The sequence below is a fragment of the Hevea brasiliensis genome, chromosome 16, assembly GCF_030052815.1.
Source record: "Hevea brasiliensis isolate MT/VB/25A 57/8 chromosome 16, ASM3005281v1, whole genome shotgun sequence".
NCBI classification, from domain to species: Eukaryota; Viridiplantae; Streptophyta; class Magnoliopsida; order Malpighiales; family Euphorbiaceae; genus Hevea; species Hevea brasiliensis.
In genome coordinates this window covers 8,336,408-8,341,776 of record NC_079508.1, presented here as the reverse complement: position 1 = coordinate 8,341,776, position 5,369 = coordinate 8,336,408, and positions in this window count along the sequence as shown.

Sequence of the window (5,369 nt, the reverse complement as noted above, 5' to 3'; positions counted from 1 at the left end):
AGGCCTATGATGCTGGAGTAGCTGTAGTAGTCCTCCTTGGACAATCTCTGATCTGATGCTTTGTAGACCCACACCAAAAGAAACCCCTAGTCACTCGCCAATATTCACCCTTGTGCCACCTTTGGCAGTGTGGATAGGCCGAAGGGACTACTAAGGCTGGTCCCCTAAACACCGTCCCTGGAGAGCTGTCCACTGATGGTGTGGACTGGCCTCTCCTCAGTGTGAACTGAGATTTGGGCCTTTGGGACTGGCCCTGACCTTGTGGCTGACTAGTACTCTGAGAAGGAGGACCTCTGAACTTCTTACTAGGAACAAAGGATGCATTGGTCTGCCCCGAACCTCTCTTTTGCTGTCTCTCCCTTCTGCTTTGCTTATTAATTCTGACTCTTTCTACTTTCAGTGCAGCTTTAACCAATTTTCCAAAATCTGAAATCCCCAAAGCTATTATCATAATTTTAATGTTATCATTCAACCCTTCATCAAACCTTCTGCACCTCTCAGCCTCTGTAGGGACTATTTCCCTTCCATACCGACTCAGTCTGACAAATTCTCTTCAGATCACATCGATACTACATCTGTCTCTGCATCGATAAATTCTCTTCTCCTCTCTTTTAGGTACACATTGATGACATACTTCTTCCTGAACTCTATGAGGAAGAATTCCCATATTATCTGATCTGGCTGTACCTCCCTGGATACTGTGTCCCACTACTGATATGCATCATCCTAAAGCAGGGACATAATACCCTCTAGGTTTTTTTTTTGGGGTGCAGTGGTGTTGTCTCAATACTCATTCTATTCTATCTAGCCAGTTCTCGGCTATTGGAGGATCATCTTCTTTCTTTTTCAAGAAATCCACAGCCCCATATTTTCTTATCTTCTCCAAATGGGACTTTCTGTGGTGAAGACAAAGGTTGTGGCTGTGGTTGTGGTGGTGGGATAGCCCCCATCATCTGTCGATAAAATTCAATCATTTGCTGGAATAGAGCAAACTGAGGTTGTGCAGGTGCCTCTGGTGCTGGTGGAGCAGGTTCTCCCTTACCTCCAGCTTCAGCCATGGGCAGAGCATGACTCTCCACCTCTTCCTCAATTGCTTTCTGCGAAGCAGGATCCATATCCTCACCAAAACAATCAAAGACAAACAGATTTGCATTAGTGTCACCTCAACTCTTACAAATGCAATGCATGGTATAGACTCTATCTAGACCTAAAAATGCCTAAATCGTGCTCTGATACCACTAAATGTGACACCCCCTTTCTGTCTACAGTTTAGTCGAGCAAAGCATGCTACACAGTGTGCTGGAGCACCATATTTTATCTTCTTCCAATTTACAGTTCTTAATTTGTTGATTAAAAGGCTTTTGAGTGAAATTCATAACATTTATGTCATTTATTCAAATTTTGATTAATTCGAATTTCCATAAATTTTACGAAAAATCCAACAGAGTGCCAACTATAAATTGGAAAAATAGCTCTTCGGAACTTGTTAAAAACACTCTCAATATGTTCATCATATTCTCAACTCCAATAACCATCAATAAAATTTCCATAATTCTGAACATTTCCAAAACTTAATTTCACGCATATCATAATTAAACTCAATTTCATGGAGAAATACTCAAATTTTATTAATTAACAAAATTTACAGATCATTATAGTGACATATGATTACATGAGTTTATAATGTACAAAACAAAAACTAACGTCTATTACAAAATGCAAAATATAAAATACAAAAGAAGCCTAAGGGTCCTACCAAAGATGCACTGTAATGGAGGTGACTGTGGACTCAAAGGAGATCTGAATGCACACCCAGTTTGAGGTCTGCTGGGCTCTCTATCCGTGTCTTTAGTACCTACGCGTGGCAAATAACGATGCGCTAAGCAATACAGCTTAGTGGTGCCAATATAAAATAAAATAAACTAAAATAAATAAATAATCCAAATTTATGGAATTGTTTCATGTAGACTGAATTTTTGACAATTATTCATAATATTATTAATTTTAGCACTTTTTTTATATTTATTATTTGGTTATAAATTATTAAGATTTATTTCTGGTTGCCAAGTAACCTATACTAGTGACTGGACTGGATAAACGGGTAAACTGGCACTGGGTACCTAGTACCTCAGGCCATCACACCATCGGTCACAAAGTGTCTCCAGGTGTGTAACAGAACGGCTAACAGGCCACAACAAGCATCGAACACAAGGCCAAGTGTACCAAGCATAGCAGAATGGCCATAGGCCATAATATCATAAAATGACCTAAAATATCATAAATCACGAAATGGTATAAATCCATATGCAATACTGCTATCGGAACCCTATTGGCATGCCAACCTATCCAAACCAATCATTCTAGGCATACTAGGGCATGTTTACAAAGTTAGTTGTTTATTGCTTTACACTTTATTTTTATTGGTTACTATTCACCTTACTATTTATACACAAATATTGACTTTTTCATACATAATAGATATATTAGTTCTAATTACACCAAAATCCCACATTTTGAATTTTATACTTGTTGGCATTAATTGCCAACCTCAATTCAAAACTCATTTAGAGTTATTTCAAATTTTTAGATTTCATTACCTAAGTTTACTATTCCATTGGACTAAGCTACAGTTGGAATTTGACTAAACTTCCTTCATCAAAGTTGTTCCTTATTGTGTCTAGTTTAATTCCCTTTTTGAATCATTCTATTTGGAGTTTTGTAGCTCAAGTTATGGCATTTTTACCATAACTGACCGGATTGCTCATTGTCCAGATTTTCTGGGCAGGATTTGGTTCTGGCAGTTTTGATGTCCTAATTTTGGCTAGCAATTTGAATTGGTTAAGCTCAGAATTTGAGTTTGTGTTCTCCATGAAAGTTGTTCTAAATTGTCTAAGCTTTACATTTCCATAAAAATCAGGTCATTTGCACTTTTCTACACTGAGTTATAACCATTTGAACAAATACTATTCATTTGGTCATTTTCCAGGGCCAACATGTTGGTTACCTAGATTGAGGCAATTTTTAGATCAATTTAAATTAGTTTTATGGGCAAGGTTCCTTTATAAAAAATGTGGTTTAAGGTCTTAAATTTTATATCCAATTGGCCTTACACCAATTGGAGCAACATAGCTCAGGTTTTAACCACATAAATACACTGGACTCAAAGGGTCCAGAATCCCAACAACAAGGCAGCATACCAATTCCAAGTTCCATGCCACAATTCTAAATTAGGGTCAATTCACCTCAAATGGTCACTAATTGACCATTAGATCACCAATTTACTATCAATTCAACAAAACCCTAATTAGCCCAAAACCCTAATTCCCAAAGTTTGATTTATAACAACACACATGGAAATCGTTGTCCTAATGCATGTACACATATTATAACCATCACTACACCACTTCAATTCCATCAAAATTCATCAAGGCCATCTTCCATTCATGGCTGCTGAAAATTCAAGGGAGCTCAAACATGCATATTTTTGTTTAATCTTCATAAATTCTAACTCACTTCAAGGTCCCATTAAAGAATATAATGAGAAAGAAAGAAAATAAGGGCACTAACCTTAATTGAAGTTTTTCTGAAGCTTGCAAAACTCTTTTTTTTTCTCTTTTTTTTCCTGCCTCAAGCTTGCTCTAGTTGCAAGGATGAATTTTAATGAAAGGAGTTAGGGGTTTTATGGTGGAAATCAAGTAAATCAAAGCTTGAAAGAAGAAGAGAGAGGGAAAAGTCGGCCAAGGAAGAAGAAGATGATGGAAAATGAAATTTTTTTCATCTTTTAATTTCTTTTATCTCCTTTAAGTGAGCTTGTCAAATTTTAATTGGGTGAAAAATTTTAATTGCATCATGCTTACTTAAGCATGATGTCATAATTAAGCATTTACTCTCATTTTTCTTTTTCTTTCTCTTCCACTCATTTTTAATTAAATTTTTATCAATATTTATTCACTTTTTATGTCATAAGTCTTACTTACTTGAATGGACAAGTTAGTAAAAAATCATCTCTAAAGGCGAAATGACTAAAATACCCTTCGTTTAGCTTATTGAGCTAAAATTGTATGTACCGATTGTTTTAATTTTCCTTGTGTTTTCTTAGTAATCTATTGTCATCGAAACCTCAATAATTCTTCACTGAAGTCCCAGAAATTATTTTACAAGGTTTTCCCACGGGCATAGTATCACACCCTACTCCTCCGTAAGATGTAACATAATCCCGTAGTACACCTAATAAATTACCGTACTTCGCCTACCGATAACCCATTAAATATACAAGGGATTTTAAACCAATTTTCATGAAATTAAATAGCGGTGGGAATGTTGAATATTTCTTAAAAAGCCTTTAAGTGAAATTTTGGTCATGGATAAAATCATCGATTAAAATCTGGTGTTACAAAAAATTTTTTCAAAATTTCGGCAGAGTGCCGGCTTATTTTGAGAAAACAGTTCTTCAAACCTAAAAAGGAAAACACTCTTAATATGTTTTCTCAAATACAACTCTAATAAACTTCATTTCATCTCACAATTCAAATCTCAATAATCAAATCAATTCATTTTCAAACTAACCTCATCATAAAAGTTTCTTTGATTACAAAACTCAAAAATTAATATTACAAAATTATACAGGTAAATGAAATCTCAAATTTACATTACAATAATTTTCATTTAATTGCATACCAAATTATTTTATAAGAGTTTTTATACAACTGCTCAAATAATTTACATACATATTATTACATGCATACGTCAAAAACTATGTACATGGGTATACCTGTGATATACCTGGAGCTGATCTTAATGTGTCTTCAAGGTGCAGCTACAGGAATTTTTACTCAGTTGCTCTATCCTTACTTTCACCTGCGACAGCATACAGAGCTATTGCTGAGTGGTGAACTCAGCGGTGCACAACTATAACTTAAAACATAGTACAACATACCTTAGCAAAATTACAGCAAATAATTTGGAAATCTGGATACTCATTAAATTCCAAAAATCAAAATATTCATTGCCAATAATATAAATCATTTGTATAAAATGACTTTGATCACGAAATTCAATTTATCAAATCACAACTAAACATTTAAGGTAATTCCAGCAATTTATGGAAATAGAGATTAATTCCAATAAAATCAATTATGCATAAATCCCATTTGAAATCGAAATTCTTCAATATTTAAAAATCATTCTTTATCTCACTAACTATGCAAGACTAACCCGATAGGGCCATCTCCGAGGTGACTCAACTCCCTATGGTCAGGGAAGTTGAATCGGGATTTTAACTCCCTATAGTTGGGGAGGTCGAATCGTCATGCACAGTGCACACCATAATAATGAAACTTCCGAAAGGGCCATAACAAAAAAAACTTAGA